Source organism: Bos grunniens, chromosome 22 (assembly GCF_055505025.1).
Source record: "Bos grunniens cultivar Pamir isolate PY7600 chromosome 22, Bosgru_T2T1.0, whole genome shotgun sequence".
Classification (NCBI taxonomy): Eukaryota; Metazoa; Chordata; class Mammalia; order Artiodactyla; family Bovidae; genus Bos; species Bos grunniens.
Window position 1 is genome coordinate 36996126 of NC_141186.1, and position 27247 is coordinate 37023372.

Consider the following 27247-nt stretch of genomic DNA (forward strand, 5'->3'; position numbering starts at 1 on the left):
TAAATTCATATGTTGAAAATCTAATGCTCAATATGATAATACTTGGGGGCGGGGCCTTTAGGTAGTGCTTAGGTCATGAAGGTGAAGCCCTCACCAATGGGATTAGGGTCCAAACAAAAGAGGCTCCAGAGAGATCCTTTGCTTCTTCCACCATGTGAGGACATAACACAAAGATGTCCATCTGTGAACCAGTAAACCCTCACCACACATCAGCTCTGCTGGCATCTAGATTTTGGACTTCCCAGCCTCCAAAACTATGAGAAACATATTCTTTTGTTTATAAGCCATGCAGTCTAAAGTACTTTGTTATAGCAGCTCAAATGAACTAAGACAGTAAAGGTCAGGGTGCTGTGCACACTTCCCAGCCTGAAGAGCAGAAAGAAGAGAAAGAGAGAAAGGAAGGGGGGGATAGAATAGGAGGTGGGTAGAGAAGTCTGTTGTCTGTCAAGAGCTGTGACATCTCTACAGGAAGGAAATCTGGGGGAATAAAACTCCAATTTACTTTTTTTCCTCTGCATTTCTTTTTGGTTTATTTTGTTGAGCCCACCATTCCCAGGAAGAAAATCAGTTAATCAAACCTCTATATGCCAGCCTCCTAGAACACAGGCAGAGTGGAGTGGATCTGGGGAGAGAAAAGGAATTATCCAGCACAGTTCTCGGATTCTGATGTTTGCTTGAACCACTTGGTTTACTTAGCCAGGGCTACTCTGGGCTTTCCAAGTATATGAGCTGATAGGTTATGTTTTCAGATACTTGCATCATAAAAGTAGCCTAACTCTAAGTGCCTCACAGAGCATCTGGTAGACTGGAAGTGCTCAGAAAACATTCACTGAACTAATTAAATGGAATCCTTACAAACTGAGGTTTGTCCATGTGCCAAAATCCTAAAACTCAAATCAAGAAGATGATCAGGTCTCACACCCTTGCCTTTTGTTTTAAGACAGTCCTTGAAATGTGTTTGCTGAAGACAGAACTTTCCCTTCTTCTCCAACACATAACCCAGTCAGAGGGAAATTTCTGTCTTCAGCAAACACATTATTCAACCACAAAGCACATAACCCAGTCAGAGGGAAGATGCTTTGTGGTTGCATAATGCATGAGATGGCAAGGCCCACGCCTAATGTTTTCAAGGTGTTAAAAACTTATGATGAGCCTGTTGATTTTTTTTTTTTTTTTTCCCAATCCGTCTGCTAAGTTGCTCCTGAGGATCATTTGACAGTTTCTTTGGGGAGGGGTGCAGGGAATGTTTGGAATATTGTTCCTTACTCTGCAGGAAAAATAAGAATTAGGCTTTTGCTTTTTCGTGCCCTGTTGTTTTCCCTTTTGCAAATTCATCTGGCCCTGAGCACTCCTACAGTTGTAGATACTTTTTGGAGTTTCTGAGCTGCGATGACCATTCCTTTAGTTTTCATCTGACTTAAAGGAATGGACTGACAGCAGCCCTGCTGGAATTTCGCAGCCAAAAGGACCAGGAGTGAGAGCCTGAGGTGAACTAGGTCAGTTTGTCTAGGGATTTGAAATTAGAGCAAAGAGCTAGAGAATGAGATTGTTTATGTCCTCCCATCCAGGCATCCATGCCTGGAACTACAACATGTGGCCTTGGGAGGTGTGGGTGGGCATCTTTCCTCCACCATGTGGAATGAGGAGCAGAGATGAGTTTTTGCTGAGACCAAATTTTTAAAAAATGAAGTCAAATGTGCATATACAAACAAAGATGGAGTGAGTGTACTGCCTGCTTTCTGCTCTCCCTCAAGTTCACTCTTTTTAGTCTTTTCTGAGCCCTCTCTGCATTTCTGCTTATCATTCCATTATAACACCATTGCATCTGTATACTAGATCCTCATCTTTTGAGTAAAGTTACCTAATTTGATTTCTTTTCCAAGCAACCAAAGCAAACAAATAAAAACAAAATGTCATACTTAACCAAAAACTTCTTAGGATGGGAATTACCTAGGCTAGAAGGAATATTCCAGTTGAGAGAAACAAAACAAACATTATCAAGAAGAGTTGGAGACAGTCATTCTAAAAGCATTAAAAAGATGTCTCTCTTAACATGGAAACTTACATTACCATATGTAAAATAGATAGCCAACGGGAATTTGCTGTATGGCTCAGGAAATTCAAACAGGGGTTCTATATCAACCTAGAGCGATGGCATGGGGAGGGAAATGGGAGGGAGGTTCAAAAGGGAGGGGATATATGTATTCCTATGGCTGATTCATATTGAGGTTTAACAGAAAACAACAAAATTCTGTAAAGCAATTATCCTTCGATTAAAAAATTAATTAAAATTATTAAAAAAAAGATGTCTCTCAGCTCTGAGATGAGAAAAATAAAGCTTCTCTTTGGGCTTACATGGTGGCTCAAATGGTAAAGAATCTGCCTGCAAAGCAGGAGACACAGGAGTTGCTTTTGTTGTTTTGGATTCTCCAAACAGTCCTCCCTTTCTTTGGGGGAAGTAACAGAACAGTTGACCCCTGAACAATATGGGGTTTGAATCACACAAGTCCATTTATATGTTGATACTTTTAATAAAGGTGTACTTAAAATACTACGTCTATGTGGGCTTCCCAGATTGTTCAGTGGTAAAGAATCTGCCTGCCAGTGCAGGAGACACAAGAGATGCTAGTTTAATCCCTGAGTCAGGAAGATCCCCTGGAAGAGTAAATGGCAACCCACTCCAGTATTCTTGCCTGGAAAATCCCAAGAACAGAGGAGCCTGGTGGGCTACAGTCCCTGGGATTGCAAAGAGTCAGACATAACTGAGCAACTTTCACTTTTCAGCTAGCTATGCAGAAATGAAATAAAATGGCCCTGCTCCATGGATTCACATAGTCATTAAAAGTGAATTTCTTTCTGCGGTCTTCAGCATGCAACTGAACCTTGAAATGTATTCCTAGTTAAAAATTCCTCTTCAAGCCTTATCCCATGACTTCATGAAGTTCTGTGCGCATAAGAGCGACTCTCCAGCTCAGAGATGTCATGTTTGTATCATCACTGACATGGAGACAAGTGTTTAAATGGTCCATTAAGTAAATGCCCCTCACAAGTCTGGGGCACATCTGTAATTTGATAGCCCCACCCTGCCTCTATTTGGTTGGAAATCCTCAGCTTGGCTTACTAAGAAGAAACAGGCACAATTATTATGTCAAAACACATTAATGTGTTGTATTCTGCCATTGCATTTGCTTTCTGGCATTTGATGAAGCTAAAAGACTTTAGGTTATGAAATGTGTGTTTCCTCTTGGTCTTTGTTTAGAAAGTATGTGTGGTATAATGTGGATGAGGAACATCACTTAGGCTTCTGGCCAATTCTTACCAACCCGTAAATGGATTGGCATCCTCTTAAAAAAAAGATCTATACCTGCTCCTTTTTTCTTGAGTATTTTCTGATCTTCTGAGCAAAGGAGCTATTGAAAAAAACCAACATAAAGCCTGTCCCTTTTCATCCTCAAAAAAAAAAAAAAAAAAGACCTTTCATTTGTTTTAATTGTAAAGTGATTATCTATGTTATTGGACATCCTTTGGAAATATTAGGACAAAAATACAAACAGCATGTTAATGAAATCTGCAGATGATACTAAATTGGGAAGTACTGTTTTCACTATTAATGACAATGAATCAGGCAGCCAAACTCGACACCAGCATCAGTAAGAGGGGAATGAGGCAGTGGAGAGAGTTACGTCGGTGGAAAAAGCAAAAGGAACTATAGAAAATTGAAATGATTCTAAACCCAGATGCAGTGTGAGTGGTAGACAGGTGAGCCTTGAATATTCATTTGTCAGTTCAGCCTGGACATAAGTGGAAGGCCAGTTAGAGATCCCTGTACACTGGGAAGTAAGAGCTATTTTTAGCTCCATAAGTAGAGGTAGAAGCATTGTGTTCCAAAACAGATAAGTCTTTTCTTCCAAAACTTTAATAAGACTGCACCTGGGGTAGGGTGTTCAGTTCTGGAACTGCACCTGAATAATGTTTAAGAGAAACTCTTATATGTAATTTTTCAGGTGGTGTTTTTTTTTTTTTTTCCAGGAAAGAAATACAGCCACCCGAAATTTTTTTTCAGCAATTCCTAACAATATAGCAGTTGTTTTTACTGATTTGGATCATCCTTGAGTATTATCTAAATAAATCTGGATACCTAGTAGGCATCCTAAAATTAACACATTCAAACCTGATCTCTGTTCTCCCTACTGCTCCCAGCAAACTTGTTCTTTCCTAAGTCTTCTTTGTCTCAATTATGGAAATTCCATCCTAGCAGGTACTCAGGTTTAGAGTGATCCTTAATTCAGTTCTTTTTGTCAAATCACACATCCCATACATCAGCAAATCTTGTTGATTCTAGTTTCAAAATAGATCTGAAATCTTCCCATATGTCACCACCTCCATGGCTACCCTGTAACCCGAGTCACCAGTCTCTCTTGCCATATTTATTGCAAAAATATCCTAGGTATAGACTCTCTGTATCTGTCAAAATGAAGGTCAAAGCATTTCACTGATCTTCCCAAAAGTCTTTAATGGCTTTCCAAGTCAGTGTGTAAAGGCCAACAAGACCCTTTGTGGCCTGGCACCCCTTACCTCTCCGATCACATCTTCTACTCCTGCCTTGCCCACTCAATTCCAGCTGTACTTGCCTCCTTGCTGTCCCTGTAACATGCCAGGAATATTCCTCTTATGTCTTTGCACTTGCTACTCCCTCTGTCTGGCGTTCTCTTGCCCAGATATCCATATGGATCACTCCCTCAGGTTTTACTCCAAAATCACCTCTGCAATGAAGTCTTTCCTGCCTACCCTCATGAAAATGCAGCCCACATTCATATCATATATCCTTACCCTCCCCCTGTTTTCTCTTCATTGTACTTAGTATCAGCTAACATGCTGTATATTTTTATTTATTCATTGTTTGTATCTTCTCTGATAGACACACCTAAAATATGCATTACTGCCATCATTAACTTTCATCTGTTTCCAACACCACTGCTCCAGTGCCCCAAGAGTCCTGTGGCTCTGTTTGCTGAAAACAGAATGCAACTCTATGCCTGTTGGAATGTTGGCATTGCTTACTTTCATAATCAAAATACTTGATCAGTCAATTCTAAAAAAATATTTAATTCAAATCCAAAGAGCATTTCTAAATCTATAGCAGATCTAGGTATGCTCTTTAAATAACTTCCTTTGTCCAGACACTACACTCAAAGACTAAATAGCATGTTTTCTAAGCTGGCATCACTTCTAGCTAGAATGCTGCACTATTATGTTTTTAATCATCAGGGAATATATTTGCAAAGGCTTGCAATGGGTAAGCTGAGGGACTTTAAAAATAAAGATCAGAAATAAGGAAGATGATACTCAGAAAAGTGTATCTAATGGGAAGAACACTGGCTCTGAAATCAGACAAGAGCTAATATCTACAGAAAATGTTCTTAGAGTATATCCTTATTAACTAGTTTAGCGTTCACAAGGAGATAGGAACTACTGTTTTCATCTGCATGATATAGATGGGAAAATAAGGCAGAGAGAATGGGAATGACTTTCCCCAGATTCTTTATCTCTTACAAGATATTGGTGAGGCCAGGAAGATCTCGTCCCGGAATCTGTCTTCTTACACCAAGTGTCCTTTCATTCTGGACCTCTTTATACCCACAGAAAAAGTGTTAAGGATCCCACAGAACTTTGCTTATGTGCATTGTGCCTATAGATGTTTATTGTATTCAAAATCAAAACTAAGACAATTTTTTAAATATTTCTTCTTTAATTCATTTTAAAATAATATCAATAAATTCATTATATGTTAACATAAATATATTAAGAGAAATAATTATATTTTTCAAAATAGAAGATGTTTGGCAAAAAGAGTAACATTATATGACATTTAATGTCCAATTAATAGCAGACAGTTTGATCATATTTGCTTCTGCCTTCAATCTACTACATGTTGTTTTGATTGAAGTATATAAAGGAAATCCAGCTTCACACGGATACACAATTGGGAAAGAAGGGAATAGTTTAACAGCTTTCTCATATAACTATAGTTGTTCTTTGATAGTACACAAAATTTGACAAGTATTATTTTCGTCAATTTAGTTGTAATGTGGAATCTGAAACGGTATTGACTGACTTTTCAGACTTTGTTATAGTAAAATCCACGAGTCCGTTTTGTATTTCAAGTGGTTCTTTTACCCATGCATCTAAAACAAACAAAACCATTATGCATTGGACATTTGGAAGGTACCTAGTGCACTGACTTTTGCAGATCTTTTGTTTTAAAGGTTCATTAATGTCACAACTCTCATTTAAAAAGGTGGGGGTGGTACTTTAGAAATTGGAAAGTTAACAAGCTGATGGCGGTAGGTACAAGTTTACAAAAATTCTAATTTTTTCCTGAAAGCTCAACAATTATATTACTGGCAAGATATACTTTCAGGTTATCATACCAGGGGTCTTTTTGATTATTGACATAGCACATATTTCTAGACATTAGCTTCCAGTAGAGTTACGTTTTGATCTTCTGAAACTTTGTTGATTTATTGTGAGTATATTTATCAAAAGCACTCATACACCTTGAGGGAAAAATGTTACTTAAACTTACACAATTAACATCACTAATAAAAAATTATTTGGAGGCTTTCCCTGGTGGTCCAGTGGTTAAAGTTCACTTCACTGTGCAGGGGGCGCCAGTTTAATTCTTGGTTGGGGAGCTAAGCTCCCTTCATACAGTGAAGCATGGCCCTATGTTTTGCTAAGACACCAACAACTTTTTTCACCATTGCTTTTGAATCATTACTGCAAATGTCAATACAGTATTAAAAGATAGTTAACTAATATCTACATGTTAGTATACAAAGAGTTTTGATCCCCCTCAAAAGGCCTTAGACATGATGTTCTCCAGAAAGCTTTGAGAACCATTGAACAATCTCTCCCATCCCTGTCCTAACTGTTAAAATTATGACGCTTTAACTTCTCCTTCAGTTTCCTCACCTATAAAACGCAGACATTAATACACAACTGTGATCTGACAAAAATTATCTTGAAAATTTGGGATAATCATATGTTAAGCTCCTGGCAACATCTCAGGCATACAGTAGGTACTTGAAAAGCGGCAGCTGTCATGGCTGTTGCCTAAACCCATAGCCTATTATTGGCAAAGCTAGAATGCCAAATCCTGTTTTCTGATTCCTGCTCAGAGCTCTCCCTGTGACATTGTATCAGCAAGAGCAGAACAGATCTCACTGTGGCTGTTTTTAAATACAACAAAGAGCAAAGGCCAATTCATTAGATTCAGTTGATTCAGTGATCTTCGTAGTTATTGTCCTAGGTGATAAACGGAAGCAGTGGAGTCATTGAGACTATGTGTTATCTGCATTGGAGTCATGATTAGCTCTGTGCTAGCTGTGTGACCTCTACAGGTTCTCTGAGCCTCAGGCCTCTCTTCTGTGAATCTGGATAATCATCAGATCAGATCAGTCGCTCAGTCATGTCCGACTCTTTGCGACCCCATGAATTGCAGCACGCCAGGCCTTCCTGACCATCACCAATTCCCGGACTTCACTGAGACTCACACCCATCGAGTCAGTGATGCCATCCAGCCATCTCATCCTCTGTCGTCCCCTTCTCCTCTTGCCCCCAATCCCTCCCAGCATCAGGGTCTTTTCCAATGAGTCAACTCTTCGCATGAGGTGGCCAAAGTACTGGAGTTTCAGCTTTAGCATCATTCCTTCCAAAGAAATCCCAGGCTGATCTCCTTCAGAATGCACTGGTTGGATCTCCTTGCAGTCCAAGGGACTCGCAAGAGTCTTCTCCAACACCACAGTTCAAAAGCATCAATTCTTCGGCCCTCAGCCTTCTTCACAGTCCAACTCTCACATCCATACACGACCACAGGAAAAACCATAGCCTTGACTAGACGAACCTTTGTTGGCAAAGTAATGTCTCTGCTTCTGAATATGCTATCTAGGTTTGTCATAACTTTCCTTCCAAGGAGTAAGCGTCTTTTAATTTCATGGCTGCAGTTACCATCTGCAATGATTTTGGAGCCCAAAACAATAAAGTCTGACGCTGTTTCCACTGTTTCCCCATCTATTTCCCATGAAGTGATGGGATTGGATGCCATGATCTTTGTAGCACCTACCTTACAAGGTTGCTGTGAGGATTCAGTGAGATAATGCATGGAGATAGTAAGGTACCAGCCCAGTGTAAGTGTTCAGTAATGGGTGACTTCTTTCTTTGATAATAATAATGACTCTTATTATTCATTACTCAACTCAATATCACTTCCTCAGGGAAGCCTTTTCTGACCCTCTAATAAAGACACCACATTTTAAGATCTCATCACCCCTGCACTTCTTCTTTGGACTTAATATAGGTGCAGTATTAAATTTCAGTATGTGATTATCAGATTAATGTTGGTCATATGTACTAGGGTCTTAACAAAGGGGTAGTGTCTGTTAGACTCATCATTTTTATCCCCCAATACCAGGCACACGCCCCAGCACAGAGCAGTTTTCATTAAATACTGATTGAAGGAATGAGTGAAAGAATTCATTTACTAGCCTAGCAAATCATAGTGTTACTCCACTCTACCATGTATTTGTAATGATAAAACTTCCTCTAGCACATGTTACTCTAAGTATGATCTGCAGTCTAGGAAAGAAGCCCTAATCTGGAAGCTTGTTTGGACTCTCAAACCAGACCTACAGAATCTAAAGCTGAACAGAATCTCCAGGACATTCATATGCTCATCAAAGTTTTAGAAATAAAGACCTCTGTCTACTCTTCACCAATCCCTGTGTGTGTGTTGGGGGATGGGGGTGGAGAATCAGAAGGAGGAGGGGGAGAGAGGAGGGAAAATGAGGGAAGAAAAGTGAAAGGGGAGGAGGGGAGTTAAGGAGGGGAGGGGATGAAAGAACAGACAGTCAACTAAATTTCCCAAGTAAAGCTGCCCTCCTCTTCCACAATCCATGTCTCATTACATTCCCAATACAAACATTATTACAAATATTACCATTTCTAAAAACCAGATGCATTTTTTTTCAGCCTCAGCCAGGTTGTTCTTATTTCCTATTCATATATGATTTTTTCCAGAAGACTATTTTGACCTCAGTTGAATAATTTATTTCAGAGACTTTATATCCTAAAATATTCTCTGGAGGAGACAGAAACACCATCTGTGCCCACTCTTGGAAAAACAGCCCCAAACCATGAAGTAGGGGTGTCATTTTAGTTAGAGTTGCAAAATCTGAGTGCGTGCTTGTCCACCACAACCTCAGAAAAAGGAGAGAAAACTACATGTCAAAATTCTTTCTCCTTTAATAGCACCAAACCAGTCCCACTCCAGCACCCCAAAGAGATTATAAAAATATGCATGGTACCCGTCTGACCCCTGGAAAAATTACAGCCTAGCTTTTTTTTTATGAAAAAGGTATCATATTTAGAATGTATCCCCATTTTTGAATAGTCAAACCCACCCATCATTTTTTAATAATATGCAAGAACTCAAAGAGATTCAGTGAATGATTCATTTGCCTGTGTTCATTCCTTTACATTTTATGGGACCCAATTTTGAAATTCCCTTTGCTATGGTGTCCTCTTCTCCCAAGGGAAGAAATGGGCTGGTCAGAAACAATCACGTTTCACTCAGTTGGGTCCCCTCTCCTATCAGTGGAGTGAGCTTGTCGGGTCCTGAGTCCGAGAGCTGATGGTTGCCAAATCACATTTGAATTTGCTGCCGTGTGTCCTTCCATAGCTTCTTACTTGCCCAGGACTTTGCTCTCTCTGTCTCTCTGCCTTCTGACTCCTACAGATATTGGTAAGATACAGAAATACCTTGTTTCTCTGCTTCAAGAAATAATGTAGCTGCTAAATCTGTAGACTGAACCCCTAGAGTGAGTCTGTGCCTGTGGTCATCGTGTTCCCTCCCCTAGGGTCACAGGCATTGTTGAGAAAAAGCTGATTAGAGTTAGGGTATAATTTAGAGAACCATGCTTAAATAACAGTTGTCCTGATGGTCTAGTCTAATGAGGTGGGCCAAGGGGTCCAAATGGGGTCCTTTTCCCCATCAGTAGATGCACATGGAGAAGGCAATGGCAACCCACTCCAGTACTCTTGCCTGGAAAATCCCATAGATGGAGGAGCCTGGTGGGCTACAGTCCATGGGGTCGCACAGAGTCAGACACGACTGAGCTACTTCACTTTCACTTTTCACTTTCATGCATTGGAGAAGGAAATGGCAACCCACTCCAGTGTTCTTGCCTGGAGAATCCCAGGGATGGGGGAGCCTGGTGGGCTTCCGTCTATGGGGTCGCACAGAGTCAGACACGACTGAAGCGACTTAGCAGCAGCAGCAGCAGCAGATGCACAAAATGTAGTTATCATGGGTCACTTGGAAGAAGGCATTTAGCAACCAAGCCCAGTGTAATACAAATAACCTCGGCTTTGGAATCATCTAGCTCAGAACCAAGAATATTGGTTCTCATACTTGCTAGCTATGCCTCCTTGAGAAAATTGTACTTTACTATTTGATTCTCTTTTTCCATACTTTTTATTATTATTATTTTTGCTACACCACACAGCTTGCGGGATCTTAGTTCCTCAGGCTCTTGGTAGTAAAAGTGTGGAGTCCTAACCACTAGACCACCAGGGAATTCCCTCATTTTCCTTATTTTAAAAAAATTATATGTAATAGTCCTTAGTGAGCTTTTGTGGGGATTAAAGGAGATTGTGTACCATAATGCATGTGGCATGTAGGCAATGCTCGTATCTGACTTGGTAGATTTCCGTGACCCTGAATATGCTGATAGGAAGACAAAAGAAGAAATGGGGCAAGGGCAAGGGAACATAAGAAAAGGAAAAGAAGGAGCTAGGTGACTTTAAAAATTAATTGTCAAAAAACAGTTGTGGTTCTTGAAGTCCTGGTTAAAAAAAAGTCTCTTTCCATATAAAGTCTACTGTTTCATTTTTCCCATTCACTATTTTAGCATTTTTCATCTTTTGAAAGCCATCGGTGCCTCTGCTACACATTTACTATTGAAATAAACTCTGTCTGCTGTCCAGACACATCATTATTGGCTCCAACCAGTTTAGGAAGAGGATTAACATGGCAATGAGACCCTTTCCCAAGAATCCACCTCCATACCATGGTACGTGGGCTGCTTTATCAGAGAAGCAATGTCAGAGAGATTGATGGGGAATCAGGGAAAGGAGTTTCAATCCACAGAGCTCTTGGTGCCAGGCAGAAACAATCCCTAAATTGTAGTAGAGAGAATAGCAGCCTCAAGATGTCTGTCGAATGTTTGAGCAGTTGAAAGTCTAGACTGATGTGATGGGTATCTTCCTTTGGTCCTTTGGGGTTTATGGGTAGATAAAGAGTGAGGACACCAGGAGGGAGCTGTGAAACTAACTTGAAAGCTAAGGGCAGCTCAGCAGCCACAAATGTCATGGATATGCTATTTCTGAAAGTTCTCTGTATCTTTTTGAATATCTGAAACATCTTCCTTAAAGTCAAATTTGTTTATGGTGTCAAGTACCCCATGAAGTGTAGACAGTAGATCAGCCTTGAGCTTTGACCTTTTTCAAATTCTCACATTTATGTTCATACTTTGTATACCAGGTGCCGTGCAGGTTGTTAGTGATATGATAATGATGATGATGGCGACACTGCTAATGTTGATATTATTGTAATTAGCAATAACAACAAGCATTCACTGAGTACTTCCTCTGGTCAGGTACTGTGGCTGAACACTGTATGCATATTTCTAATTCATTCACCTATTAGCACAAAGTACTACCAACGTTTCCTTACTATGAATGAGATTATGTGTGAAAGTTACTCAGTCGTGTCCGACTCTTTGTGACCCTATGGACTGTACAGGCCATGGAATTCTCTAGGTCAGAATACTGAAGTAGGTAACCTTTCCCTTCTCCAAGGGATCTTCCCAACCCAGGCATCGAACCCAAGTCTCCTGCACTGTGGGCAGATTCTTTACCAGCTGAGCCATAAGGGAAGCCTGTGAATGAGATTAAATAATGTGAAATAGTTTGAGCACAATTATGGGTTACATAAGTAACATGTGTCAGAGGTAAGACTTTAAGCCTGGAATTTGCAATCTCATGCAAATGGCATGCAAAAATGAGTTGTATAAATGAGGCAGTCTCACTTTTTAATTAAGCTTTTCATTATTTTATGTTGACATCACCAGAGCTAACACAATGAGAGGCTTGGATACTTTGTATAAACTGTTTGCTGAATTAGACATTTTCCTGTCCTCTCAGCCTGGTATGGAAAACACATACAAGATGATTGCAATATAATATATTAGTGGCTGCCTAAAGTGTTGTCAGAACACAAGGCAGTTGGTTTTGCTTAGTGGAGAAGATGGTGTCAGGAGAGGCTTACAAATAGAATAGAGTATTATTTGGAGGCCTTTAAAAACTGACTTTCAGCTCCATTGGGAGGCATGTTCTCTGGACAGCCACTCAGACCTCCGCAACCTCCATCGGGGCTCCTGGGCCAGGCTTCGCTTCTTCAGGCCATGCCAGGCGATCCAAGAACTTCTAACAGTATTTTGGTGGACAAGTTGGAGTCATATTTCAAAGCTTGCTTTGCTTCTCTGGTGAGTCAAAATTATGTCAATGGTACAGATCAGGAAGAAATTCGAACTGGTGTTGACCAGTGTATCCAGAAATTCCTGGATATTGCAAGACAGACAGAATGTTTTTTCCTACAAAAAAGATTGCAGTTATCTGTCCAGAAACCAGAGCAGGTTATCAAAGAGGATGTCTCAGAACTGAGGAATGAATTACAGCGAGAGGATGCTCTGGTCCAGAAGCACTTGACAAAACTAAGACATTGGCAGCAGGTGCTGGAGGACATCAACATGCAGCACAAAAAGCCAGCCGACATCCCCCAGGGCGCCCTGGCCTACCTTGAGCAGGCGCCTGCAAATACCCGTGCACCGATGAAGCAAACCTGAGGAAAGGCCACCTGAACACTCGCTGGTGCCTGAGTCAGCCAAAACACTGTTTTGCTAAACATCTCTTCTTGTAGACTTGACATTTTGGGAGAGCTCTTTGCCAGAGAATGAGGCGATTTTCGTTTTGTGCTCTCACCTAAAATTTTCCTCCTATTTTTATAAGTGTTATTTCTTGAGTACTTTATAAAATGCTTATTGCTGTGGTAAACCAAGTATATTGTCTTTAGCAAAGTTTAAGACTGTTAGGAGAAGGCAACGGCACCCTACTCCAGTACTCTTGCCTGGAAAATCCCATGGACGGAGGAGCCTGGTAGGCTGCAGTCCATGGGGTCGCTAAGAGTCGGACACGACTGAGCGACTTCACTTTCACTTTTCACTTCACAAAGACTGACTAGGAGCCTGCCAAGCTGGAAAGAAAGAAGCATATCAAATGAAAACAGGAGGACCAAAGACACAGATATAAAAATAGGAATTGTGGAGAAATGATCAGCCTGTATAGTGGTTCTCAGAATTAAGTGTTCATTGGACTGCTGGGTCCAATCCTCAGAGCTTTGAATTCAGTGGACTGGGTGAGACCAAGTATTTGCATCTATAATGAGTTCTTAGGTGATGCTGATCCTTTCTGTCCAAAGACCACACCTTGTTGAGAGCCCTTTTCTACAAAGAAAGATCATCTGGAACCCACCCCCCCAACTCACCCCCCCGCACGCGTATGTGTATATGAGAGGCATGCCAGAGCCTGCAAGATTTACACCAAAAGAAAATTCCCGGAAGAGACGAGGATTTCTTCTTTTCCTGCAAGGAATGGAGGTTAAATTTCACTGTTGGTTTTGGGAGCAATTCATGCTGAAGCTGGCCAGTGGGAGGAAGCAGAGAAACCACAACTCAAGACTGAAATGAGGGCACCTGGGATTTTATTGCATTTCTGCCCCATCAGTGCCCCTATTCACGCAGCAGTGAGGGCCTGCAGCTACAGGAGTTGAAGCACACTGGCTCTTTTGTATTTGGGTCCAATTGGCTGGGAAGATGGCATTTTTTTCAGAGTTCTTCCTCCCGTTTTTGTCCTGTGTCTACTGACCAGAGGTGAGTTTCTGTGTTTATCACCCACGTGCTCTCTTGACCTCCAACAGCCTTGAGAGGTGGAGTGGCTGAGTGTCAGGATGCTCTCATAGGCAGAGAACCAAGAGGATGCCAGAATGTCAGGCTCAGCTGCATGGAGGTGGGACAGATGGCATCTTTGTGAAATTCTTCCCGTTGCTCCACTTCTAATTCATTACCACGCTTTGCTTCTCTCATTTTCCAGCATGGAAAAAGCTATGTTGTATCTGCCCTTCCTCTCCATCCTCTTCAAATGGGCTGAGTAGCCCTGACAGGCCTGCCTCCATTACTAGAATCACTGTCTCCCAACTCCTGACCTATGCAGGCCAGATACCAGCCAATCTGGAGATTGTATTTGTCCAATAATTAGGGAACATGAGGCACCTAGCTCAACATCCCTGCTTTTTTTTTTTTTTTTTTTAATAGTTTGCTTTGCCAATGGATAGCCAACAGCTCTGTGTGTGACATTGCTGCCCGAGGCCCTTCCAACCCCCAACATTACTGCCAGGACTGGCAGAGATGAGTGGGAATCCCCAGTTAGAGAAAGAGAAAGGAAACAAGACTGTGTTGTTCAGATTCTGTGTTAGCTTTGTTCTCAGTTCTCATTGCAGTTCCGCATTACTCTATTGCAATCTTCTGGGAAACTTGAAATCAACTTAGTAGTCCACTTAGTTACTGGCCTATGTGGTGCTGGAGATGATGCTCAGTTTTCATTTCAGAATTTTCATTTTCTTGTTATTGGCGACAGGAAGGAGGAGAATGAGATGGTGGTCTAGAAAGCAAATATGACCTGGAACCAGTGAATCTGGTGCCAAGGGTGTCACTGGAGGCCAGTGTTGGCGTTTCTTTGGCTGGGGGTGGGAGCTTTATTATCAGTGTTACTGATGAGACTCTGGCCTCTTTTCCAGAGATGAAGTCTTTTTGTCATCATGTCTATTGTTCCCCACAAATACCCAATTAGGGAAGATTGCCTCAACAGAAGAGGCTGATTAAATTCACAGATTTATTGCAAAACCACTTGGGGAGTTGTGGAAAATGAGTTTCACTGCTGAACTTCTGTGTTAAAAAGAGAAAAATCAAGCTGCAAGCCTGAGCCTTGGATGATCCATCTCTTGCAGATCATAAAACATCCACAATCTTGCGTGTACTTTACTCTTCTCCAGAGAGGGTCCAGATGCTTCTTCCAGGTTCACAGCACCTGCCCGAGGGAGGTGAGGTGATGGCTTCTGTGTTCATGGGACACAAGGGGAAATGGACCCAGGCCCGCTGCCCTGGTAGGGATCAAAAAAGAAAACTGCTTTGCAAATCTTGCAACCAGTTTGAACAGGCGGTTCTTGTTTTTCATTGGGTCTCAGAAAGCTACTGTTAGTAGGCATGATGGAAATGAAATCTGATTTTCCATAGAAATGAGGGCAGCATGAAGATCTTCCTGACCCCTAACATGATGCCCCAAATGTTACAGAAATAGCCACAAGTACCACTTTAAAACTGTTCAATTTCTAACGAGAACCCACCTATCCAACCTAAGTCTTCAGTTTGCTTGTTTAAGGCAGCTTTTCCCACACTGTTTTCTGCAGAACATTAACCTCACTGGATGCGCTGGAATAGGAGGTTTTATGGCAGAAAAATGGCACAACACTGCATGCTATGTGCCCTTTAATTCACACTCCTTATTAACATATTAAAGATAACTGCCGACTCTTTTAATTCGATGTCTGTCTGAGCTAAGCATTACCAAGCACTTTTATATTTTATCTTAGCAAATCTTTTAAAGATAATCCTCTGCTGCTTCTAAGTCACATCAGTCGTGTCCGACTCTGTGCGACCCCATAGATGGCAGCCCACCAGGCTCCCCCATCCCTGGGATTCTCCAGGCAAGAACACTGGAGCGGGTTGTCATTTCCTTCTCCAATGCAGGAAAGTGAAAAGGGAGAGTGAAGTCGCTCAGTCGTGTCCGACCTCTAACGACCCCATGGACTGCAGCGCACGAGGCTCCTCTGTCCATGGGATTTTCCAGGCAAGAGTACTGGAGTGGGGTGCCATTGCCTTCTCCCATAATCCTCTGAGATACATACTAATTTATCCCATCTACACATGAGGAAAGTGAGGTTTGAAGTGTCACCCAGTTAAACGAGGAGCCAGATTTCAAATCCATTCTCATATTTAAGTTTATACTCAACCCCTAAGCTTTTCTCCTTCTCCTCACCTTTCCCCCACCTCTCAGCTAACTTATCTCACAGTTATTAAGATTCCAATAGAAAATCCCATGGATGGAAGAGCCTGGTAGGCTGCAGTCCATGGGGTCACTAAAAGTCGGACATGACTGAGCGACTTCACTTTCACTTTTCACTTTCTTGCATTGGAGAAGGAAATGACAACCCATTCCAGTGTTCTTGCCTGGAGAATACCAGGGACGAGGGAGCCTGGTGGGCTGCCGTCTATGGGGTCGCACAGAGTCGGACACGACTGAAGTGACTTAGCAGCAGCAGTGCAATCACTTTCCCACTAACTATATAGATGTGTTCCCACATTGATTTTTTTCATGATTACTTTTTTACACAAATTGAGACCATTCTTAACTGAATTAGTTGGTCATCTTTTGTTGGTAACTTTAATATTTATTCACATCACCATACCGAGCTGGCTTGGTATCATTTTAGATAATATCTTCCCTGACATCAAGCTTCTGTGCACCAGTCTCATTTGGCCTTTGTCTAACCGCTTCGTTGCACACTTCAGTGGATTTTCATCTGTATCTTTGACAGTTTATGGATAAACAAAGATGTGAAAGAGACAGGATGTGTCTGAGTTTATTTATCCTGCCTTTGGCAAAGGAGTCTTTGTCTGCAAAATGAAAGTGGTTAGAAAGCAAAAGTAGGATTAAAAAAAAAAAAAAAAGGATGCCCACAGTATAGATGTAGTAAGCTCTCGTGTTGAATGGGATTGGGATTTCTTGCACCATTAGGACATTAAAAACTATAAGATAAGTTATTGGGTTGGGGGGGCGGGGAGTGGTGAGAAGGAGAGACAGAAAATGATGCTCTACCCTTCAATTTCACCTGAAAGAAATTGTCCATTAAACCTGGGATCTGGGTTATTTGCTAACCACCTCTCCAAAGCATGCATTTGCTCAGGAAATGGGCTTTCAGAGAGAAGAGAAGGATGTGAGTTATTAGCTAAGACCCTATCTCTCAGCAGGGGCAGAGCCAAAAGGCAGCAGAAGTGATATTCTTGGTTCCATAAGATTGCACGGGGTACCTAATCTGCTCCATCACACTCAGTCGCTATTAAGTCAGCTTCCTCCACTGTGTTCTCTGAGAGCTCTCACGTGACAGGGTTACCCTCCCTTTACCCTCTTTATCAGTCAGAAATAATTTCATAAGCATCTACTCTGTACTCAGCATTTCCTTTATACACAGGCCAGTTGCCTGATGTGGCTTGGCTGATGTTTCAGGAAGATTTCTTTGTTGTTGAAACTGTGCTTAATGCTCTCCCTGGATTATCTGTTTCCATATCCAGAACAGTCTTACAAGAAAAAGTCTATTATTAACTGTGATTTACAAAAGAAAAAACAGACAGAGAGAGGAGAAATGACTTGTTAAAAAACACACAGCTAATCAAGGGGCAGAGAATCAAGGGGCAGAGCAGGGATGCTTGCCCCACTTCCTTAAATTCTAAAGCCTGTACATTTTATGACTGTCAAATAGCAGAAAAGTGAATAGGAACTCTGCCACCGCTGTTCTCATGAACAAAGTGGATTCTGTTTAGGAGATATAAGTAAAGAAGAGAATTCATTGGTCAAATAAAAATGAATGTCATTGCTTGGTTAAATAAAAACAAATGTTATTACTAGTCAGGTGAACAGGATCTCTAATACTGCTGGGGGGAAAGAAAAGTCAGAAAATCATTTATTTTCAGAAAAACACTACTTACACACATATAAATTCTTCTGAGTAAAAATGCCAAGAATACTAGTGTTGTCTGAAGCCTAAATAGACCTTCTCTAGTTTGGCTGGCACTGAAATATTAGAATTTGATCTTCATTCTTCCAGTCTTAAAAAAGTAATATAATCGTACTGTAATAATTCTTTCAAGTAACACATAGAGTAAGTCCACTTATAAAAACTTTGGTGAGTACTAGTAATCTCTTAGGTTTATAAAAATTCCAATGAAAGATAAATAAGAGGTAGGGACAACTTTACTCTTGTTGTAGCCTGAAAGCTTTAAATTTTAAGCAGGGATTATTTAGCAATAAAAAAAATGATTTTTCAGGCCACAAAAAGACATGGAGGAAACTTAAATGCATATTGCTAAGTGAAATACACCAATTAGAAAAGTTCACATACTTTGTGAATGATCCTCACTATATGACATTCTGTAAAAGATGAAACTATGGGGACAGTAAAAAGATCTGTGCTTGTCAGGGATTGGAGAGGACAGAGGGTTGAATAGTCAGAGCACAGAGCATTTTTAGGGCAGTAAAACAACTCTGTCTGATATCGTAATGGTGGATACATGTCTTTATGCATGTCAGAACCCACAGAATGCACATTGTAAAGAGTAAACCCTAATGTAAGCTATGGATTTTTGGTTATGATAATGTTGTAATCTTGGCTCATCAATTACAGCCAAGATACCACACTAGATACCAAGATAGCCAAAATACCACACTAACACACTAATGCAAGGTGTGAATAGGGGAAAGTGGGTTGGAGAGAGCAGAGTGAGGGAGCAGATGGTAATTATACTTTGGATTCATTTTTTCTGTAAATCTAAAACTGCTTAAAAAAACTTAATTTTTTAAAGCAGGAGAATATCACGCTGTTTTTTAGCATCATAGCATCTCTGTAGATGATAGTCCCTTTTGGAGAATAAAAACAATCCCCTCGATGCATAATACCAACTCAGTGCTTGGATTGTGACAACCAAGGGATACATGAAAGGTCAATTTAAACGTCTCTTTGGACTGGAAAGACAAAGGGGACTTTGTGTCACAAAAGTTCTCATCCCATGGAACCATGGAAATGGCAGGAGATAAAACAATACTCCTTATCACCAGCAGATTAACTAGCAGGGGCATATTCTTTCTATTTATCCTATAGGTTCCTAAGGACAATTGGCCTTTTATCCTTACACCTGCTGCAGGGGAACGGAACCCCTTGACTGAGACCTAGTGGGGTTTACCTAAGGCCATGCAGTTCAGATTTCTTGTGTGTGTCTCTGGCAGGACATCCCATTTCCTAATATGCCTTCCAGCAAAGGAACTTGGAGATGGAGCCCTCAGCATTCAGAGGGAAATAAGCCAGTCTATGGTTACTTGAGAAGAATAGTAGGATATAGAAATCTGTGCTGGAGAGCAATACAGTAAGTGTGTGGCATGTTCTGGCTAGGAGCTTCTAGCCAGAACATCCTGCTCTTGCCTGGTCTTTAGGTTCTAACTCAGCACCAGGCACAGAGGGAAGGCTCTATAGAGGTGAGGCTTTGCTGGATGAATGAGCCTCCAAAACTTTGCTGAAGAAAAGGAAACAGCAAAATGATTCATTAACATTAACACCTGATTTATTTCAGCTCTTTCACTACAGTGTCCAGATAAACATCTGTGGGCATGTGTGTGTGTGTGGATGGCTTTCTGCATTCTAAATCCTTGTATGTAGTGGGATCTGTTGAGTTTTTTGACTGCCTTCTTTTGAGAACAACATTCCAGTCTTCTTTGCGGCAACCAGCCTTCAGCTTATTCTTGGTGTGTGAAGTTTGAATATTTCTCTTGGCTAGAGAAAATGGTCTATGGCCTGTTCCCAGTCAGTCAGAGTGTTGTTTCCCTTGGCCTCAGTAAATCCAGAGACAGGCACATAAGTCAAGCTGGACCCCTAAGATTCCTACCTGGGATTTTGTTGGCATGATTGGAAAGAAGTGCTGTTTACCTGCTGGGGTCGAAAAATTGGCAAAACCCAAGCCTAGAGTTACTGGTGGATTAAGGAGTCACCACTTGGGAAGAGTCTCATTGAAAATAAAGCCAGAATAGAAGAAAAACTGAGCTGAAAGATGGACAAAGAACAAGTCTTGGTAGAAATATTTGAGCAACTTGAACCTGAAGCTTGGAGTCAACACGTTTCCTGGACCCTTCAATGAAGTGGGCTCTAAATTCCCTGGATTTCGACTGATAAAATTCACTGATAGATTCATTGGGGGATGGGAGCTTTATTGTCAGTACTGTATATTGAAGTTGTGAGTCTTTCCTTTCATATGTCCATGTCCTTCAGATTAGAATGGAGTAGGAAAATCCTATGTGGGAGATGTACTATCCAGAGCCTCCATCATTTCCCTCCACCTAATCAGACTGCCAGATGGAAAAAGATAACATCTGAAAGGAAGAGCCCTTGAAATACCTCTTCCACATCTCAACAAAAGGAAGAATTCTCCTTTGTTAAACATCTCCTTTCACCATAAACTCTAAATCTTTTAGTGGTTTAGCAAAAGTTGGCATGTGGCAGAGTCCTCCTGAACAGATTGAGACATCAGAGACTGGGCCCTTGGCCATGCCTGGAACACGTTCTGAAGACATGGGCCATGTCCCCTCTCCCCCTCACATTCAATGTGCCGTTAACACTAGGAGTACAGCTCAAGAGCTAAGGCAGCTTGGACTTGAAAAATAACCTTGCAGTTCATGGATGGGTTTGAAGGGTAAATAGGAACACTCTGTGTAGCTCTTTGCTCCACTCTGGCCATAATATAATAAAAAGTAACCTCTCTTGAGTGCTTCTGTACCCAAGTATGGTTCTAACTTTTCTTCTTGCATTATCCCTTGTAACCCTCATCTACTGCAATCCTATGTGATAGATTGATTATACTCACCTTTTCACATTTGAAGAAATGGAACCAAGAAAACTTAGAGAATAAGCCTGGAATCACTGAGGAAAATTTAATCCAACTAGTAAGACCCAGGCTCTTAATCACAACACATTATGTTGTGTTGAATAATAAAAACAGTGCCTGGACCATGGCTTTAGAAATACTGGAAATGAATGTTAGGACCAGAAGGAAGCTATTGTGTAACCTGATAGAAAAACAGACTGAAGGAGATAAGCGACTTCCTGAAACTCACATAGTTAAGTTAAAGAATCAGGCGCTGAAATCCAGCCCTGATGCCCAGGTTCTGTTGGAGTGCACACCTGTCCTTCTAGGACGTATACACTGCACCAAATATCAAGTTACTCAACAGACACCAGTTGTTAAAATTCTAAAATATGTCCAGACCAGTGAGCAAGTTGTACCAGCCTGAGGCTGTTTCCCTCTCCCCTCAGTACTCCTGGACCTCCCCTGCAGTTCAGTAATTACAGGGTTAATGTCTGTCTCTGTGACTGGCCTTCATTCTCATTAGCCACCTTACTCCCTTAGTTAAGTAAGTTTTTGTTTAAGTTTTTTTTTTTTTTTTTTTGATGTGGACCAGTTTTAAAGTCTTTGTATTGAATTTCTTACAATACTGTTTCTGTTTTATGTTTTAGTTTTTCGGCCATGAGACTTGTGGTATCTTAGCTCCCTGTCCAGGGAATGAACCCACACCCCTACAGAGTAGATCGAACCTACATTGGAAGGTGAATTCTTAACCACTGGACTGCCAGGGAAGTCCCTGTTAATAGTTTTTTTTTTTTTTTTTCCCTTTTCTGGGCATCAATTTATTTTTTTAATTAATTTATTTTAATTAGAGGATAATTGCTTTACAATATTGTGATGCTTAAGCCATACATCAACATGAATCGGCCATGGGTATACATGTGTCCCCCCCATCCTGAACTCCCATCCCACATCCCTCCTCATGTATCCCTCTGTAATGTCCCAGAGCACCAACTTTGGGTGCCCTGCTTCATGCATCGAGCTAACACACACCCTTCATGAGCACAGAAACCATCACACAAGCTGTTATCCCTCCACATAACCAAAGCTTCATAGCTGAACTTCAGGTGACATTTGGGATAACATTGCTATCTCAAATATGAGATGTGAAAGTGTTAGTCACTCAGTCATGTTTGACTCTGCAACTCCGTGGACTGTAGCCTGCCAAGTGCTCCTGTCCATGGAATTCTCCAGGCAAGCATACTGGAGTCGGTTGCCATTCCCTTCTCCAGAGAATCTCCCCAACCCAGGGATCAAAACCAGATCTCCTGCATTACAGGTGGATTCTTTACCATCTGAGCCTAAGAGCTAATCATGCCAAGTGTGCCTCAGACAGAATGCAGGGTTCAGAAAGAAGAAAGCTCAGCTGCAGCATTTGAAGTCTCTGTAGAGGTCTTTTCATGTCCTTCTGAGTGTTTGTTAAGAGAAAACTTCCCTGTAGAGTTGAGGCATTCAGGGCACCTGAATTGTCAGAGGCAGGAAGAGTCTTACCCCCTCTCTCCCTTCCCTTGTTTCTTTTTGGATTGACAGGGGCATCCCTCAAGTCACAGGAGCTCCACTGACAAACAAATGGGAAATACCAGGAAAGCAACGCTTGCCAGCTGCAAAGATGTCAGGCTCAGACTCCTTTTGAAGTCAATAGGAGGTAAGCTGTTCTTTCTCACCCTTCTCACCAGCAGAGATGGAGAAATAAATTGTTAGTGGAAGGGAGGCTCTGATGCATAGACTGCCCAGCTGGAGTCAACCATTGTGTACTGCTAGCCAGTCTAAAAACCATCTAGGTCTCAGTGACCTGCTTCCATGAGATGATGGTTTGCAGAAGACTCACTCAGGCCATTTAAATATCCACACCCCTGTATGCTTTCCCAAGATTTGCAGATCACCAAGTAATTCTTAAATATTAATTGATATGCATCCAAAAACATTCTTTTACGGGCCAGAAATTTATTTCAGTAGAAGCCACAACTTCCTCGTGTAATGTTTGAAGCTAAAGATATTACAGTGGCTGATAGCAAATACAGAAAATGCCAGAAAACTCCTCATCTGCTGATCTCCTTCTCATTTTCTGAATGTTTGTTTACATATTGTTTCATATTCCAGGCTCTTTCCCCAGACTAAGTTGGCATTCCGTTAGCACCTTATGGTTTCCTTTTTGTAGTATTTATTACTTTTATGATGATTTACTTAATGCCTGTCTTCCCTGTTAGACCCATAATACCCATGAGAATTGATTGCATTACTCTTACTCACAGATCCCCAGGAACTGGAAAGATGTTACGTGTTATAGTGAATATTTACTGAATAATGAATGAACACTGCAGGACTTTGACACCAAGTCCTCACTATTTATGGAGGGGGCCTTTTCTTATTGAAGTTGATTTACAATGTTGTGTTCATTTCTGATACATAGCAAAGTGATTCAGGTATACATATATATATAAACATTCTTTTTTAAAAAATTCTTTTCCTTTATGATTTATCATAGGATACTGAATATAGTTCTCTGTGCTATACAGTAGATCCTTGTTGGTTATCCATTTTCAATATAGCAGTGTGTACATGTCCATCCCAAACTCCCTAACTATCCCTTTGACAACCACCCTTCCCCTTGACAACCATAAGCTAGTCCCCAAAGTCTGGTTGTTTTATAAGTTCATTTGTATCATTTCTTTTTAGATTCCACATATAAGGGATGTCATATGACATTTCTCCTTCTCTGACTTACTTCATTAAGTACGACACTCTCTAGGTCCATCCTTGTTGCTGCAAATGGCACTATTTCATTCTTTTTTATGGCTGAGTAGTATTGCGTTGTGGAGAAGGAAATGGCAACCCACTCCAGTATTCTTGCCTGGAGAATCCCATGGACAGAGGAGCCTGGTGGGCTGCAGTCCATGGGGTCGCGAAGAGTCAGACACGACTGAGCGACTTCCCTTTCACTTTTCACTTTCATGCATTGGAGAAGAAAATGGCAACCCACTCCAGTGTTCTTGCCTGGAGAATCTCAGGGACGGTGGAGCCTGGCAGGCTGCCGTCTATGGGGTCGCACAGAGTAGGACATGACTGAAGTGACTTAGCAGTAGCAGAAGCAGTATTGCATTGTGTGTATGGGTATATGTGTGTATATGTACGTGTGTGTATCACTTCTTTATCCATTCATCTTTTGATGGACATTTAGACCCCAAAAAGGAGGGGGACTCTTAACCATTATTAGAATACGTGGGAAAGGCAGTTAAAAAAAGAAATAAAGTCATCCTTGCGTCCATCAAGTTCTTCAGCTTTACAAGTTTGCATAACACTTTTCAGTGTGTCTTGTTTTTCTATTTACTTTTTGAGGGAGAGAGTAACATTTTTTTATAGTCTTAACAAACCTTATTCTATTTTAAAGAAAATTCTTGAGAGCTTGTAAATGCAGATACACATAATTAATACTGTACTTTATAAGTATTCATTATTATTTGTTAATCTTTGAGATAGTAAAACCAAAATAAATGAGTGAACCAAAACTCTGTCAAAAAAGAACAGATTGAATCTTATGAAGGATATCTGATGGGCGCTCAAAGAAATAAGAAAACTGCCTTGTTACTATAACCCATGGTATGTTTTGTTAATAACTGACATCCTTAACACAGAATGTTTGCATTAGTCCAGAGTGTAGAACATTGGATTTTCAAGGGCCATTTTTAAAGATTTCTTAATCCTGGATCAATCACAAAGTGAACTTTAAAATAAAAATTGATTTCATTACCTCAGGTAAATTATACATCTCTTGACTTAAACATTAAAAAATTCTCCCAAGACTATTTTTTCCCTCTTCCTATTTCTTGAAGTTCATTCTCTCTTACCCCATGAGTTAAGGAAACCTTCATTCCACACTGTAATCTGAGCATAACTTAATTTTCCTTAAACTGGGGTCCACAGACTAGTAGGAAATGATTTACCTTTTATTGGGGTTCTGTGAATTCCCTCTGAAATGTGTAAAGGGATGAAAGGGTGCACTGAATCGTGCAGATGAACATTTTTAAATGAAATATGGCCACATGGTGTCCATATCTGGAGGTTTTAAAATATATTGCAAGTTCTCTCACACTCCTCCCTTTGAAAAATAAGATTCTAATTTTCTTTCCTTTGGATGCAGGAAGTACTTAGTGACTTGCCTCTAATGAGCAGAATGAGGTAAGGTGATCTTATGTGACTCCCAAGGCTAGACTGGAAAGAGCAATATGGCTTCCACCTGGCTGGCTGTCTTGGGGCATGCACCCAGGAAAACAGTGAGGCACCATTTAAGAAATACGGCTTTCCCAAGTGGGACCTAATTAAACTTAAAAGCCTTTGCACAGCAAAAGTGAAAGAGTGAAAAGAAAATCCTCAGAATGTTTCAATAGCAAATGAAACAACTGACAATTCATTTTCAAAATATATAAGCAACTCATACAACTCAATACTAGAAAAACAAATAGCCCAATCAAAAGTGGACAAAAGAGCTAAACAGACATTTCTCCAAAGAAGATATACAGATGTCTAATAAACACATGAAAAGATGCTCAACATCATTCATTATTAGAGAAATGCATATCAAAACTACAATGAGATATCACTCACACCAGTCAGAATGGCCATCATCAAAAAATCCACAAACAACAAGTGCTGGAGAGGGTGTGTAGAAAAGGGAACCCTCCTGCACTGCTGGTGGGAATGAAAATTGATATAGTCACTGTGGAAGACAGTATGGATATTCCTTAAAAAACTAGGAATAAAAACACCATATGACCCAGCAATACCACTTCTAGGAATACACTCTGAGGAAATCAAAACTGAAAAAGATGCATGTACCCCAGTGTTCATTGCAGCACTGCTTACAATAGTTAGAATACAATAGCTGGAAGCAACCTAGATGTCCATTAACAGATGAATGGATAAAGAAACTGTGGTACATAATATGCAATGGAATATTACTTAGCCATAAAAGGGAACACATCTGAGTCAGTTCTAATGAGGTGAATGAACCTACAGCCTATTACACTGAGTGAAGTAACTCAGAAAGAGAAAAACAAATATAATATATTAATGCATATATATGGAATCTAGAAAGATGGTACTGATGAACCTATTTGTGGGGCAGCAATGGAGATGCAGATGTAGAGAACAGATTTACAGACAAGGGCAGGGTGGGGGAAGGAAGGAAAGGGTGAGATGAATGGAGAGAGTAGCATGGAAGCAAATACACTACCGTATGTAAAGTAGATAGCCAGTGGGAATTTGCTGTATGACTTAGGGAACTCAAACTGGGGCTTCATAACAACCTAGAGGGGTAGGAGGTGGGAGGGAGGTTAAGGAGGGAGGGGACATACATACACCTATGGCTAATTCATGGCGATGTATTGCAGAAATCAAGCCAATATTGTAAAGCAATTATCCTTCAGTTAAAAATAAATGTTAAAAGAGAGAAAAGAAATGTGGCTTTCCTAAAGCTATCATACCGCAGAGATCCAGTGAAGATATTGCATAGAGGCTGGTAGAGGAGCCCCAGCTGTTTGTCTTCCCAGCCCAGCTACTGGGTATGTGAGTGATAAAGAGTTCCAACCTCAGCCACCATCTCACTACAACCTCATGAAATACCCGCTAAGTCAGGACTACACAGCTCTGAGCCCCTGCTGGGTTCCTGACCTAAAGAACCCATGAGAGAGAAATGATTGCTGTTGTGAGCCACTGAGTTTTGTGGTGTTTGTTACAAAGCAAAAGATTACTACTACGGTGTCTTTCTTTGCAGTTGGGTTTATGATACAAGGGAAACATATATTTATTAGAGAAAAGAAGAGAATAGAGGCAATAAATGCATGTCAAGTGAAGGGTAAAGTAGTTCAAATGGAGGAAAGTGACAGGAAAATTGCTCATCACCCCCAATTTGATGTTTGAGGCGAGTTAAACTCAAAGGAGTCTTTGTTAGGTCAGTATCAGACTTGTATTGCAAGCAGTTACTGGGCTTGCAGACAGAACAAGCTCAGCAATTCCATTTAACAAATGCAGTCAATTTTAACTGTATTGGCTTGGCTCGGCTCTTATTTTTTTCCTCTGATTCTATTTAACTTTACATCTGCTCACATCTAGCTTTATATGTATACATTTTAGTAGTGTTATAATAAAGTCATTGAAAATACCAGAAAACCACCGTTTTTCTTTCAAAGGAATCTTAAATTTGAGAATCAGTCAGGAAGGCGTATCAGGAAGGTGTGTGACACACTTTCATATCATTAACTGTTGCCAAATGAAGTAATACCTACTACTGTATACCT

General features: G+C 40.8%; 1 long non-coding RNA gene and 1 pseudogene across 26 annotated transcripts in view; one reads left to right on the top strand and one right to left on the bottom strand.

The window, feature by feature from the left end:
* Positions 1–27247, bottom strand: part of LOC147348293 (uncharacterized) — a 360187-nt gene that overhangs the window by 206047 nt on the left and 126893 nt on the right. The window lies entirely within an intron of this gene.
* LOC147348295 (mediator of RNA polymerase II transcription subunit 28 pseudogene) lies at positions 10386–13699 on the top strand (annotated as a pseudogene). Its single transcript, XR_015151363.1, has one exon. The product of XR_015151363.1 is annotated as a mediator of RNA polymerase II transcription subunit 28 pseudogene (transcript).